Source organism: Mus pahari, chromosome 11 (assembly GCF_900095145.1).
Source record: "Mus pahari chromosome 11, PAHARI_EIJ_v1.1, whole genome shotgun sequence".
Classification (NCBI taxonomy): Eukaryota; Metazoa; Chordata; class Mammalia; order Rodentia; family Muridae; genus Mus; species Mus pahari.
This window is the reverse complement of record NC_034600.1, coordinates 39046503-39062946: the sequence shown is the minus strand read 5'-3', so window position 1 is coordinate 39062946 and position 16444 is coordinate 39046503. Positions and strand designations below refer to the sequence as shown.

At 42.0% G+C, this 16444-nt stretch overlaps 1 protein-coding gene across 3 annotated transcripts in view; it reads right to left on the bottom strand.

Annotated features, from left to right (window-relative positions):
• Pde4d (phosphodiesterase 4D) overlaps positions 1-16444 on the bottom strand; it is a 1422283-nt gene that overhangs the window by 1231541 nt on the left and 174298 nt on the right. For all 3 annotated transcript variants that reach the window (XM_029543935.1, XM_021208481.2, XM_029543934.1), the window contains exon 2: positions 8622-8782. The gene's annotated coding sequence lies outside the window, so the exon portion shown is untranslated. The remainder of the gene's footprint in view (positions 1-8621; positions 8783-16444) is intronic.

Sequence of the window (16444 nt, the reverse complement as noted above, 5' to 3'; positions counted from 1 at the left end):
GGCGGGAAAAGGCCCCAGATGCCGGATCAAGCCTTAGTGCTGCTCTCGGGCGCACACCCCCCCTCGGGTGGGGAAAGGCGCTGGGTGTCGGGGGACTACTCCCAGGGGGGACACCCCTCCTCGGGCAGGGAGGAAAGGTGTTGGGTGCTGGATCAGCCTGCTGACAGCTGCCATGGCCTTAATTTCTGAAGTACATCTTGCTGCATGTAGTGCTGTTGACATGATGATTAATGGGAAAACGTCACCTTAACAGAATCTAGAATCAGTGTGGGAGACAGGCCTCAGAAAGACCTCCCCACTGTAGACATCACATTTCCTACCCGGGATTCTAGACTGTAGGGGAGGAAGCGAGCTGAGTGGTGACACTGCTCCATGCTGTCTCATGCCAACTACTAGCTGCCTAGCGTTCCTCCACTGTGACTTTCTTGCAGTAACCAACTACAGCCTCGAGCTCTGAGGCAGTAAGCCCTTCCTACCTAGGTCATTTGTGTTGGGCTGTTTTCATCAAGGCAACGGAAGAGAGATTAAGTTAGTTGGTGGGCAGTTATTTTGTACCAGACTTGGAAAATTTCATTCCAAGGGTTTCGCTGAGGAATCTATGGCTATGTTAGTGGAACTCAGTGTTCTTCTCCTTAATTCTTTTAGACTTTTGTAAAAATCGTTTTGAACTTTTAACAGTTTCTAATATGCCATGTGAACATCTTTCCTAGCCATGTCTATTTTGGGTCCTAGCATTCTCCTCTTTATGGATAGCCCTACCATCCCAACATTTTTTAGAAAGTTTTCTGAAATTATTTTATTGGATAGGTTTTCTCTAATTTTGGTAATTTTATTCTTTAGTCTCAAGTATTTAAAGAAAATATCATTATTTGTTTGATGAAATCCCAAACACCTTATGTGGCCCATTCATTCCTTTCTTCCTTTCTATCTGACAGGGATATTTTAAAAGATCTGTTTCTCTCACTCAACCATGCTGTTGTTGAAGCTTTCAGTTGTATTTTTATCTGACTCACAATCTCTTTGTTTCTCTGTTTGATCCTTTCTCAAAATCTCTCTCTCTCTCTCTCTCTCTCTCTCTCTCTCTCTCTCTCTCTCTCTCTCCATTCCAACTCTGCTAGTCTTTCCAATTTACAACATGTACTGAAAGGTTAGTTTCACTTAACTCCTTGTACTCTCTTGGATATTATTGTGCTTCCTTACAATGCTTCCTTCACATTCTTTATCAAGCCCTTTCATCCACTTCTTTGAAATCTGTGGCAAGAATGAACATGTTCTTTTGTAATCACCTTATTACTTTGTCATATTTCTTCTTTTCCTACATCACATCTTATAGATCAGGTATCTCTAAATGCAATTACAGGATAAGCAGCTTTCCTTGAAAATATATCATGGTGTCTAAGTTTGATAGACAATATTGACTATATTTATAGCTAGGCACCATAGTATAGTCATTCTGTGGTTTCTTTGGCTGAATAATGACTTTGGGTATATCATAGCAAAGTCAGAAAGACCAGCCACTACCATGGACCATGAAAGTATACTGTCTAGAAGCACCAAAGAGTGTGGTATAGGCAGCAGTAAGTATGGGATGATCAAAATGTGATTAACTTGTGAAATAGGACTGGTAGCACCTCGCAGATAATAAGGGGGGTTTTTTTGTTTTTGTTTTTTTTTGGGGGGGTTGGAATTTTCATAGTAGCTTTGCTACTTAAAAGAGACTCTGTCACTGGTAGTTCAAAAATTGGGGAGGGGCCTGGAATACTTGTTTTCTGACAAATCAATGCAGCAGTCAGTGCCAAATGGGGAGAGGTAGTGGTAGGAACTACAGCGCCCTTTTCTAGTCTCAAGTATTTAAAGAAAATTTCATTATTTGTTTGATGAAATCCCAAACACCTTATGTGGCCCATTCATTCTTTTCTTCCTTTATATCTGACAGGGATATTTTAAAAGTCCCGTTTCTCTCACCAGGCTGTTCTGATATCAATTCCCTATCGGACACAGCAGGGGGAGTAGGAAGTAGCTTGAGCAGGGTAGGTGGAATGATACTAGGAACCAGGAACCTCTATGCTCCTCTCTTCCATTAGCAGTTCACAATCATGAGCAGGACTTTGTCCTAGACTAAGTTCCTCTGGACCCTACTTTGGTCACATGTGTCCTGGAGGGATGGCAGTTCTAACTGGAATTCTCTCTTGTTCCAGCCGTAGCACATTTCTGGTGGTAGAATGGCAGCCAGAGCCAAGGCTTCTTTACCAAGCATCTGTAGACAGATGTCTATGTCATGTTCATGGCAATAAGAACATGATGCCTATTCCCCATCACTAAAGGCATGTGGACATCACAAAGAAGAGGGGGCAGTGAGAACCACACAGGTGAAGTGGCATCAGGAACCTGGTGTCTTTCTGTACTGTTTCCACAGTGCTGATCTCCTAGGAGCAGAACCTTGGCTACAGCCAAGGAAAAGTATGCTCCCGGACCCCAACTCCTACCAAGGTTATGCAAACCTGGGGGAAGGATAATGGCTAGAGCATTCGAGTTGCTCAAAATTATCCCATCATGTTCCCGAAGGCAAGCATGCAGTAGGACCAGTGTTACGTCTTCACTGTGTCAGTAACAGATGCCTACGTAGCACAAAGGTGGCAAGAACTGCATGGGACTTGTTTCCAGACTTGGCAGAGAAACAAGTCCACACACATATATGGCCTCATCTCTAGTCTCAGAGGCTAACTACGCTACCCCCTTGGACCTTGCGGTTGATGCCTTCCACTTCCTTCTATGCCACAACTCTCTTCCCTACAGAGCAGAACACTTGGTGGCGTCATCAGCCTTCTGCTGTACCAAGCTGAGTCTACAAGGCAGGTCCCCAGCCCCTCAAACACACGTCGTGAAATGTTTTTAGAATCCCAAAGAAGAGGATAATAGTTCAGATCTCAGATGACTCCTGGCTAGAGCGCATGGGGATTTCCTAAATGATAACATGAGATCCTATCCCAAAGCATAGCTAATGTGCAGATACTGGGGTATTTATGTAACTGGGTTACAAGTCCCAAGCAGATTGTGAAACTGCTAACAGCTGGGATCACCAGCATCTGTACTGATAGAGTACCAAGATGCTTCTTGACCCTTATCCATTCAATGGGGGGGTGGGGGGTGTTCTCCTTCCACGGCTGTCAAGCTGGGAGGCCGGTGGTAGAGAGTCTTGTTTCTCTAACTATGCTATTTTCCCAGGTCTCTAAAGCTTCCTAGGTTATAGTCAGTCTCTCTGTCTTTTCCTCTTGCCCTGCCTTGGCCCCATTTCCAGCATTCTGCCATAGTCACTCACCTTAAGAAGGACATACAAACTTGATATTATCATTCTTCTCTGGTGAGGAAAGGAAGACGGGCCATCTCTATCCAGCCATCTTGAGCCTGGGAAATCTTTGAACTGCCAGCTAGGCAAGTGTTCCACAACTGGACTATCCAGATGGTAAGAGTCGACTCTCTCTGAAGTTTCCTGGCTGGCATTCACATAAACCTCTCAGTCAAAGAAATATTGCCTTGACTCCTTGAAATTCAAGCTAACACTGAGTTTCCAGAACATGGACAGATGTAGAGGACTGTTCTACAGTGGGAAGGAGCAGCTTTTAATCTCTTACTTCCTCTTACATTCATCAGGAATTCTAGCCAGGTTCTAACTCCAAGAAACTGAAAAATGTTTGTTCCACCATCCCAACGTTCCACAACTTACGAGAGAAGAGAGTTCTCAGGAGAAGGGCTAAGAGTGGAGAGAGTAGAGAGACGCCCCACAGACCTGTAATTAGCAGGTCAGGAGTCCTCAGAGCAGCTTGTCACAGTTGCTAGCTACCTTCTTATCAGTCAAGAATCTTGAGCGCTAGGCTCCCGTTAATATTAACAGTGTTCTCACTAATGCGTACAAGGTAGTTACATCTCCACTGGCATGCTGATGAAGTAGGCTCAAAATAACCTGGAGCCTCTTGTTATCAGGATGAAAGTATAACATTTTACCTAATTAAGATTGCCCATACTTTTCTTTAATTACCATTTTCCTACCTTGTATTATCCTAAAAAATGCACACTGTTTTGTGTACATTGCCTATTTTAGGTAATTTTATAAATTTTGAGAGATGCCAAAGTAGTGTTTTTAATGAATATTGCTAGTCCAATGTCTATAAAAAATAAAAATTAATTTCCTCATGCCATCTGCATGGCTTCTAATTTCTGCTTTCCCTTTGGGAAATTTCTAATGTTCTTTCATTTTTTCTCTACCTTAAAAAAAATCATTTTTCTTGGCAGGCACGGGGGACAAACACTTTTAATTCCAACACATGGGAGGCTGGGGGAGAAAGAGTTTGAGGTTAACTTAGTGTACATCTACATAGGAAGTCTGAGGCTAGCCTTGAGTATGCAGCAAAATTGTCTCAAAAAGAATATATATATATATATATATATATATATATATATATATATATGACTTACTTACTGGTGAAAATAATAAGAAATAAATGAAGGAATGAAATACAAGTGAGTGAAGTATCTTGCTATTAATAACTCACATTACCTTGGTCTTGCAAACTTTATATGCCCCATACAGGGGAACGCCAGGGCCAAGAAGTGGAAGTGAGTGGGTAAGGGAGCAGGGCAGGGGGAGGGTATAGGGGACATTTGGGATAGCATTTGAAATGTAAATGAAGAAAACATCTAATAAAATAATTTAAAAATATCTCATATTACATTGGCTTCACTTTGTGTGATATTCTGGACTCATGTGACTAAAATCTACAACACTCAGGGTCCTGTGGCTGAGAAGGACAAGGAGCCAAGAAGTTGGCATGTTAGGATGTGGCATTTGTCAGGTTGTCGGTGTCTCCTGAGTTCCCTCACACTGCCGTTCTGTTGGCACACAGCAATGGAGATGAACACCCACATCCGTCAACACAGCTAAAGTTCCAGCTCCACACACTCACCAGAGATGCTTTTACAGGTTTGGAAAGCAGGACCTTGACAAAGAAAAAGGTGCTCTCTAGCAGAGAGCAAGAGGAAAGAACAGGATTTCACAGAACAGGGTTTCGTCCCCATGGAATGCAAGGCAGACAGGGTGAGGAAGGGGTCCTGGAAGACAGATGTGTCTCAGGAATACTAATAAGGAGAGAAGAGGTGAGTGGGAGAAGAGCTGGAATCAAAGGTGGGGGAGTTATGCTCTACTGGAGATGGGGCCCTAAAACTAGTACTTCCTCATGTTCCTGGCTCAACAGAGCATAATTTGTATTAGAAGGCTCCCCTCATACGTCTCCAATGCAAAATGCTTGTTGGAACTTCATTACATTTATGAATGCAGAATCAAGCTAAGTGGTGAATTCATTTTTTAAACTGCATGGCTTATTTGCTGAGTTTATCTTTGTTTAAAAAAAATCACTATTGCTCTTTTAATACCTATTATGAGTACTCTCTGCTGTGGCACCCTTTCACATTTACTAATCTGTACATCCACCTTTCCTTTAGCTGCGATTTGAATTCATTGAAAAATTGTATCACCCTGGGATTCACAGTCAATTCCTATATTATTTTAATGCCAAGCCAATTACATCTCAGAGCATACAATCTGATATACCTTTCAACTTAGAATTTGTATTAGACTGGTGGCTCCTGACTTCTCAGTGCTGCTGAGATGAGAACAGAAACATCTGGTAAACACAAACATCAGAAAATGAGAGAGCTTTAGTTGCTTAGCTTATCACGTATGTGGGTAGAGATGGATATCTAGCATATTCAGAAATATATCCCCTTCTTTTCATGATAACCTCAATAACAATAGCATTAAAAGGAATAGCAATATCTTTTCCTTCATCTAGCATTTCTGGCAAGTCCTTCCCAAGTGGCCAATCATATACATTTTTACTCCCCTGTTTATTACTTATGTGTAGTATTTCAGGACACACTGTTTTGATTATTCATAGTTGCAGTATCCTGAGGAGTAAGTCTGTATAATTTCAAATAATCTTCACAGCTCTGTGAGGTAGTACATCTAGCCATCTCTGTCTTAGAAACCAAAGTCCTAGGGAACTGAGAGTTCAGCAGTAACATGTTTGGTGACTATGTGCTCAGGTGTGGGTCCAAGCCAAGTAGTCTAGCAATGGAGACTACACATATGGTTCCCATGCTGCTCCAAGACACTGCTTTGCCTACTTCCCATCTACATGGGAATGCTATTCCAGGATGCATGGATAGGTGAGGGTCAAGGAGTAATGAACATGGCCTTCCAGCTTCGAAAAAGATGAACGACTCACTAAGGTCAGGCAGGTTACCACACTGCTCATTTCCAGGCAATGCAGAAGGAAACTGTGAATACCCATCAATTCCTCTTTCTTCATCTTTCTATAGCAGTGGTTCTCAACCCTCCTAATGTTGCAGCTCTTTAATGCAGTTCCTCACACTCTGATGACCCTCAACTATGTTATTTTTGTTCCTAGTGCCTAATTATAATTTTGCTATTGTTATGAACTGTAATGTAAATACATTGGATATCCAATATGTGACCTCTGTGCAAGGGTCATTGGAAATCCAGAAACTTCATGACCTGTAGGTTGAGAACCACTCACTGTTCTATAGCTTCTACTTTTCTAGAACTTTCTGATGACTGCATTTGGCTTTGGAATCCTTTCATCAGCATAGAATGATGTCAAAGCCATTGATAAATGAACCTGTTTTAGTTGTCTGTATCAGACACATTATGGAGTTTTGATAACCCAAGAAAGCATTTCATTCTAATAGAGAATTCACTGGTCAGCAATTACTGAGTGCTACCCCTGACAAACTGTTCTTCTGGGGGCAATGGACAGCTTTCCCAGCCTTCATCAGCATGGTAGCCCAGACCTGCCACATAAGGACTGAACCGTCTACCAGCCACATAATTTACTCTACTAATGCCAGCACACTTTGATAAAACCCAGGAGTTTGTTTTGTATTCTATTTAATATCAAGTGTAATTCCATTTCAATTTTGAGATGTGTTATGAAATAGTGAACTATATGAACATTTCGTGTTTGGTTTAAATCAGTAAGAAATAGTCTGGAACAGGAAGACAGTACAGCAAATTAAAGTGCTTGTCACCTTTGGAACCCACATAGTTAAAGGAAAAGAAGTAACTATAATCAGAGCATGATGTCCTCTGACTTCCACACAGATCCTATGGCATGTCATTGACACACCATAGACACACCATAGACACACACACACACACACACACCCCACAGACACACAATAATAAATTCAATAAAAACATTTTTTTTTAAAAAAACGACAAAGTTATTTTAAGGAGATAAATAAATGAGGTGAAACACTAGCAAAGATGATATGTACGACGGTACTGGATGAAATACTCGGTAATCTTACTATGGAAGCACAAGTAGTAATAGGTTGGCATTCTCCTTTGGGGTGTCTGGAGTCAGGACTCACTGAGCCAAAGCTAATGAGTCAAAGGTTTCAGCTGAGATCTGGAGAGATGGCTTAGTGAGTGGACCACTTGTGGCACAAGAGTGAGGACTCAAGTGTGTATCACCACAACACACAGAGCTATTGGTAGGATGTCTATAAACCCAATGCTCCTGCTTCAAGATGAGGTGGGAATGAGAGTCCCTGGAGGTTTTCAGGCCAGCTAGTGGCATATTTAGCAGCATTTTTTTTAAAGACCCTGTCTCAGCCAAGGTGGAAAGTAATAACCGACCCTAACATTGCTCTCTGACCAAACCTGTTGTGTGCCACAGCGCGTGTGTGTGTGTGTGTGTGTGTGTGTGTGTATACAGATATACACACAGAGAGAAACACAAATAAATAGAATTTTTATTAATTAAATACTTAATTTACATCCCGACCTTAGTTTCCCTTCCCCCATCTCTTCCCAGTCTTTCTCCCCCACACAATAAATGGAAATTTCAAAAGAAGACGTTAATTGGCCACATGCTACATGGGGATCTGGAGTGAAACCTCGCCTCTGTTTCTGGCTTAAGTGCTGACACAGAGCACATGCCTTCTTCCAGGAGGGAAGCAGTTACAGCAGACACACAAGGAAAGACAGAACTCCAGACTGATTGCCAATGTAGCCGAGGTAGACTACTATTAAAACTGAGAAATGCACTTCAAAAGTCACAAGTCCTAAAAGCAACCCATCGCTGACTTCCTCTAAAATATCAGAATAAGGCAAAAGCACAGAACATCCTATTCTCGCCCCACTCTCACAGTACCAACCAGAAGGAAAAGTGTTTTTTTTTTTTTTTTCTGCAAACACTTCTCCCAGCCTCTGTCAAGAACAATCTTGCGAGTCAAATAAATCTAATAAATTATTCCATGGCCTTTCTTGCGAGTCAGCTCACGTTGCCCATCACTCATCTTTCCCACCTTCCTTCTTCCTTGCTCACCTGAGCTCGCTCTCTCGCTCTCTCTCTCTCTCTCTCTCTCTCTCTCTCTCTCTCTCTCTCTCTCTGTGTGTGTCTCTGTCTCTCTCTTTCTTTCTCTCTCTCTGTCTCCCCCCCACCTCTCTCTCTCTCTCTCTCTCTCTCTCTCTCTCTCACACACACACACACACACACACACACAGCGTCTCTCAGGTTTCTAGTCACATATCTCCTCACCTTACAAGACAGGCTCTCCTCACACTCTCCCTCGAGGGCTTTGGTAAATTCCTTTAGTTCATTTGAGGGCAGGTGGTGAGTGGACTGTTGTTGCCAGCAAACCTGTGCGTGATTTGTTGCTAGGGGACAGGTCTCCTCTCGCTGGAGGCTTTATCTGGGACCTGAGAGCAAGAAGAAAACAGTGTAAGAAGCAGCTGAGATTGTTCACATGAAAACCAAATGAAGAAGAGTTGGCTTTCTTTGAAGCCATGTACTAAAAAAAAAAAAAAAAAAAAAAAAAAAAAAAAAAAAATCTCATTTTTTTCTTCAAACAAAGCCATGGAAACCCTGAGAAACCAAAAGCCCCAAATTCAGATTTGAGCAGGGTAGAACCACCCTCAATAAGCCTTGTGCTGAAAGCACTAATTGGAAAGAAAAAAAAAACTATAAATAGAGAATTTTTACATTCAACTGATATTTTAGTCAGTTCTGGGGAAAGCTAGCAGAGAGTTTTAAGAAGTAACTCCCAATCTTCATTTAGAGGATTTGCCTTTTATGATATAATAGTGCAGAGGGAAAAAAAAAAAAACACCACCCACAGAGAAACTGTGGCAGTGGAAGGGAATCCTTGTAGTCATGGAAATACTAAAAAGCAAACGCCAAGGGGCCAGGTGTAGAAGACAGAGCATAAGTGTCTCGCGCACCTAAGCCTGTATCAGAGGACGTCTGTGCATATGTCACGTGACACTGGACCTCCTTTACCCATCTCACAAGAACAGGGCTGAAACTCGAGGTTTCTCCCAGAAGCCAAAGCAGTTTTGATTGGTATCAGTACTGCTACTCCAAGTCTCCCATATCAGAGCCATGGCTAGAGAATAAATGAAGACCTTCCGAGGGAGACGCTCATGACTCCGTGACTATTAAAGTAAACAGGCTATGAAGTCCTAATCGACTTATAATGCCGTGCTTAACATCACTATTGCCAGTGCTAGACATTCTCACAGCATGGACTAGAAGGCTCTCCAAGAACCTACAATGCGGATGAGCCTCATCTGCACTTGCGAGCATAGGAATATACCCATTTCTGGGGTCAGGTAAGCAAGTGATGACAGTAGTCCCGCCAGCCCATGCCACACGGTCGTTAGCATAGGAATTAAGTGCATAGTACACTCTCAATAAACATTCAGTAGACTAAGGAATTGATGCACTGATCAGTAAATCAATTATACATATATATATATATATATATATATATATATATATATATATATGTATGTTTCCAAGTTAATCAAACACTGATGCAAAATAGATTAAGAACAAAATCATAGTTATAGGGAGTCAGTCTCTTGGACTCTTCTGACCAACAACTTGGAAAGAGGTTTTTCATGCCTGGCACTGGATTTTTTATTTGATAGTCTATGGATTTGTGGAAAACAATGTCATCCCAAGTGCATAACTTCATTTAATACACACATATACATGCATGGAAATACATAAAGATATACACATATACTTACATGCATGCAATTTTATAAACATAAAGTAATATGGCTCTCTATGTCATTTTCAAACATTCTTAATGTCATTTTTCTACCTCCTTTCTTGTCCCTCTGTGTTTCCCTCCTTCCCCTTTCCCTAGGTAAGCCTCCCTTCCCCCTTTCTTATTTCCCCCTTCATAGCAACTGTGCCCTACTAGTCCCCTCCCCTAGAGCTCCTCATCTTCCTGACCCATGGCTACTTTTTACTTTTCTGGTAGCATCTGTTACTCTAGGTGATAGACGCACCTGTAAAGATCCAGAGCTAGAATCCAGAAGTAAGAGCGAACATGTAACATTTACAGACTATTGCCACTGCCCCTGGTTTCCTCCCAGAAGCTAAAGATGAGAAGACCCTTTTGCTGAAGACATCATATATCTGAGACAGAGGACTTGGGGGAAATGAGCTGGAACTGACCTGGGAGCCTCTTCCCTGCAATCTAGTGTAGGAGAAGCTATGCATGCCCAGAGAGAAAAACAATCAATAATCCTATGCAGCTGTAATAGCAGCTAATGACATAATGACCAGCTCAGCCTAATATCTCTAAAGGTGCCACAGTGGCACTTATAGCATTGGGTATTCAACAGTCATCTAATTAGACTTAAGGAATTCATTCCTGATACTGTAGAACTAGTAAACTAATTTAAAACTCTCAGTGGCTGGTGAGACCATGGACCCCCGTAGAAGAGTCCATAGTCTTTTGAAACTGTCACGTCCCTAAACTAGTATCATTTTCCAACTGTATAATACTTTTCCTTATACCCCCAAAGTAACTATAGCTCTCACTCCTTATTGAAGAAGCTTGTTTTAAGAGCAGAGACCATTACAGAAAACCTCACCTCATCAAAATGCAGAGAATAACTGACTCGAGGGTATCCGTCCTATTTGTCACATCTACAACACAAGCCCTTCATAGAAGGCTCTGGGAAAGGTTGTGGAAGAGGGAGCAGAGTGATCATAAGAGCCAGGAAGCAAGCCCAGGAATGGACATCTATTGCAATATAGTGTCTTCTATATATGGCAGGAAGCCGTGTCGAGGAAACCTCAACAACATGATAATCTAAACAAGACATTAAGATGATAAAGCCAATGGGTATACCAGTGTAGCTGGAGGAATGTTCACAAGGCTTAGCACTCAGAAAAGCTGCAGGCATTTAATGGTTGCAGAGAGCAAAGAATTTCTCTCGTCCAGGAATGATCCTCCTGATACATTAACCAAACCCCAGAGGTCAGTACTAAACTCATATAAGCAACATTAAATGATCTCAGAAGGTTGTATTTATAACTTTATGCACACAAAGCATGCACACGTGTACACACATGTGCGCACAGAAATGTGTGTGTTACTTACTATTAAAGGATAATAAGTCATGAATTTGAGAAGACATGGGAGATATTGGAGGAGGGAGGAATGGAATGTAAATACAATATATATAAAAGCTTAAACGCAAGCATTAAAAAAGGATAAAAATCACAACTAAATAAATCAGAAGTAATTGTAAATAAGAGAGATAAGGCATCGTCTGATAATCTACTTACCCCGTGGTCTAGATTTATTTTTGGTGCTGTGATAAAATACCCTGACCAAAGGCAACTTTGAGGAAAAAGGGGTTTGTTTGGATTACAACCCCAGTCTATAGTCCTTGATTGCCTAGAAATCAAAGTATCAACTTAAAGGAAAAAAAAAAAAAGAATAAATCTATGGGTGCTTCTCCCTTGCTTCATGGCTTGCCCAGCACTAAACTCATTTCCTCTACTCATATACAGCCCAGGGCCAGCCTGTGATATGGCACGGCCCACAGCCAGTTCAGTAACAACTAAGAGAATCCCCCACAGACATGCCTATATGGCCATCCTGATCTAGACAATTCCATATTATGACTCGCTTCCCAGGTGATTTTAGATTGCATTAGGTTTATAATTAAAATGAACCAACACATCCTCTATACGCTGATAAATCAATCCGTGCCCCCAGACAATCAGGTAAGCAGTAGGTGGATGTCATTAGTTTTTGTTCACGGTTGCACTTTGAAACCTGCCAGTTAGTCATGAAGGCCATGCCCAAGGAGGTTTGGGTAATCGACCTAGGAAGGGATGTTAAAAGTTTATGTTCCCCTCAAGGTGGTAGTCATCAGAATTTAAGACTGTGGATGCTCCATCAGTCTCCTTGCGTGATGTCATCAAGCAGAGCACTCAGCTACAGAAACATAGCATGAGTTACATAGCTCAGTTGACTACTGCAGGAGTGTGTCTTAGACCATACTAACTAATGGAGTGAACAAGACTCCGAGATTCTGAAACTTCTTCAAAATGGAGTGAACTAGGCGGCACCCCAGTACAGACTTGGTAGTGACTGATTTTACCCCCTCCTAAACACAATGCTGTGTCCTTATCTGTAAACACCCTCAATTTCATCTGTCTGCCCCACCCCACCCCTCAACACCCTTCTCTGACATGCTTAGTAATTTATAAACATTAAATCCTGCTCCTGTTAATGATTTCAGTCATGCTTGGAACAGAGTAAAAAATGAAACTATACCCCATAAGCACGCAACAAACACCTTATTAAAGCTATTTTATGTTTCTCTCAGTAGGTTGCATTTTATAGAATTCTATATTGTTATTTCCATGTTGTAAAAATAAAAATGACGGCTCCTCAGTGTTCCAATAAAAGGCACGCTCCATGCTGTCCTATCTGGGTGCTGGGGATCAAACTCAGGCCCTCATGCTCATGTGTTGAGTTTACGGTCTGGGCCAGACCCTCAGCCCCAGACAACAGAGAAAATGTACTAAAAATCTTGGTTTCTTAAAAAACCAAATTATGTTATGTAAATAGGTTTGTGTTTTAATCCCAGGTGTGGAATATGGGGCTGCTCAGACTGTCTACAGCAGCTGACTATGATTTGCCTCGTGCTCTGGCTGGGGCATGACTCTGCCAGCTGAACGTAGTTTACGTTTAGAATTCTGGGAGAGTCTTGAGACAGTATATAAATGCCAGAACCTGGAGAGGCTGCAGAAGTGGCTGCTCTGCTTACTATTGCTCCCACCACTGCCTTAGCAGCTGCTGGTCCCTGTTGCTTCTTGTCCCAGCTACTGCTGGTTCCTGCTCTTGCATTTGCTATTTTGCTGCTTTTGTTGTACTCTGGATTGCTGATTGGAGATATCCTGACAACAAAGATCAAACTTGCCCCCTAGGAACTCTGATACCCCTAATCAGCAGGAGTTAGTCTAAAGAGATGTATGACCCCCTTTCCTCCTCTAACCTTTTTCTTACCTAGCTCATGTTGAGTTGGGGGGATTGGAAGGGATTGGGGTGGAGAAGGATGTTAGGGGAAAGAACCCAATAGTCAAAATGTAAGGGGTTACAGAAAGGTTCTACCCTCCCAAAGCTTATGTTCTAATGAGAAGCAGATACAATATTAGATCGTATCAGAGCTTCTGGGAAGACAAAAGGGAGCGTTAGGATCCACTGAGACCAAGGACACCAAATGAGACCTCTCTTAAGAAGACCTCAGAGAAAGCCAACAAGGAAGTTGAAGTGACAAAGAGCTTAGCCAAGGTAAGGGAAAGAAAGGACCAGAGAAAGAAGGAAGACGGAGGCAGCTCAAGGTGAACCACATACTTCAAGGTTGAGACTTGTTTTGAATCCAGTAGTATTACATAGGAAAATGGCAATAATTTAGATCTGGGAAGTATGGCCCCAAACATCAGGCAGAACTGCTCAGAACTCTACTTTGTTATTCCATCAGGAAAGCAGAGGGAGAGCTTCCTGAGTTTTGAGCAGGGAACCCCAGATTTCCAGGCTCTCCTCAGGTGCCAGTGCTCAGATTTGCTGCTACCTAAAACACGCCTACTACAAGCACTTACCAGTTAGGAAGGGCATCCGTACTGCAGCTCCACTGAGCTATCAGTTCCTGAAGACTCACTCTGTCAGAGACAAGTGTTAGCCAATCCAGGATCTACCAGAAAACAACTGTCAATTCCTCTATGGGAAAGGGAGGGAAGTCTGAAGAGGAGAAACTGAGAACTTCATCACTAATGATCTGGCAACTCCACAGGATCTTACGTAACCTCTTCAGCAAGGTACTGGAAAAAGTACCAGTTCTATTGTGAACTATTGTGTTCTTTGTATCAAAATACAATGTGAAATATAAAGCATTAAATGCTATTATGAACTACTGTAAAACTTTGTAGCATGTTTCATTCTGACACTAATAGAAGTTTGTAAAACTTTAAAAGGTTTTCTTGCATACAATCAGTAAAATGTCATTTTTTTTCTTAAGCAAAACAAAACAAAACCTTTATGAACCATACATTTGCCATTTCTGTGAGATGCCAGCTTGATTAAAACTTGCCTAAACGTGCTTTCAACTTGGCAGAGACCCATTCGCACTCAGTCACTGAAGTAAGTGGCTCTTCTATGAAGAAGGTTCTCATGTCTTCATATTAAAGCACACCATTTCACTTGACCCAATATTTAAACTTAGCATTCACAGAAGAGCCTTACTGTTCCCCCAAAAGCAGAAACAGGAAATCCCTTCCCTCTCTCCTCTCCAATGGCAATCCCAAACCCTTTAGCTAACCCACCAAGAGCCACGCTATGAAGTCTCGAGAGGCTTGCAGGCTTGTTTGGGGAGATTTTGGGAAATAATGCAAAACTGTGGCTATTGTACACTGTCCAGGTGATGCAGCTAGTCTGTGCTGCAAGGACAGAAGGGTGAAGCGATCACAATTAGAGAAGGGATCCTCAGGGGTTATGATGTAGGAATGCATATCTGAAGAATACCTGTGTATGCATGCACATGTGCACACACACATGCAGAGAGAGAGAGAGAGAGAGAGAGAGAGAGAGAGAGAGAGAGAGAGAGAGAGGCAGAGAGACAGAGAGACAGAGAGACAGAGAGACAGAGAGATGTTAGAGAAGAGGTAACTTACAATAAACCACTAAAGTGAGAATATCATTTCCTCACTTTGGAATGTAACAAGAAGGCGTTTTGCAATGTTGTTGGCTGTAGCCATTTTTAAACATTTGAATTGTATCTTAATATTTATTAATTAGGATATTTTCAGCTTCTCTTTAAAAAAAAAAATGTCCAAAGGATCCTGTAGCTTTACACTTTTTTTGGTTTTTTGAGACTGGGTCTCTCTGTGGAACTAACTCTGGAACTAACTCTGTAGACCAGGCCGGCCTCAGACTCACAGAGATCCACCTTGCTGTTTCCCAAGTGCTGGAATTAAAGGCTTGTGCCACTACTACCAGGCTTGTACTTGCTTTTCTTGAAGAAAAAGAAAAAAATGCGCTCAGACTGAGCAACGCCCCTTCCCTATGGAGGACTGAGCCCTCTCTGAATCATTAGTAGACAATAATGGCCTTCCCAGTGCACCCAAGATCTCTTGGATGCTAAAGGATCAGGTTTTCCCAAATGATAAAGTTACCCAGTAGGCCTGCAGGCAACACGCGCGCTTAGATTTTAGAGCTTCTAATTCTTCTATCCTTCAGATTAATGGAGACAAGCACAGCCTTAAGTAGCTCAGGGTACCAAAGAATGTGGCCACGTCTAAAACTCTGGATCTTAGCATCATTTACTTCTGCCTTGCACCAAAACAGCAGCAAGGCCTCGAGGACCTATGTGGTCAAGGAGCCCCAAAGTCACTGAGACACACAATCCCCGCCCCACGAATGCCTTTCCCCTTGCTTAGACCTAAGAGGCTTATAGGTCTAAGCTCTTTATGTTTGTGAAATACCAAACAATGTGGTATATATTTTCCTTAAAGTATAACCTTAAAACTTGCAAAAGGATAAAAGAGCAGGGTGTATACATGATGTCTTCTAGTGATGGCCGTTGCTGTCCCTTCATGCATGAAGTACTCTAGTAAAGTATAGCATGTTCCTACTAAGTCATAAAATCCCCCAGACTGCCATTCATAAACCAGGTAAGTACATGGAGCAGGGTTCCAGTCATATCTCAAGCTGATGATAGCACCAAAGGTCCTAGGAGCAACCAGCTACTTGCTGGCTCTTTGAGCAGCTTTGTGTAAAACAGGAAAAGGTGCCAGTTCCTGGGGGTTCACACAGGCTCCCAATACAGTAAGCAGTTCAGCTAGTTGACTATGTCTGCCTTTCTACCTCTATTCGCCCCTGAAGGCCAATCTACTTGTTCAGTGAATGATCTGCATTCGTGAATCTATGCAAGCACACAGCCCAGGAAGCCGACTTTACCCAATGAAATAAAAAGTTCTCTGAAATTCAACCAAGGGGGTGACTCTGACAAGATAAGAAATTATAAAAAAAAAAAAAAAAAAAAAAA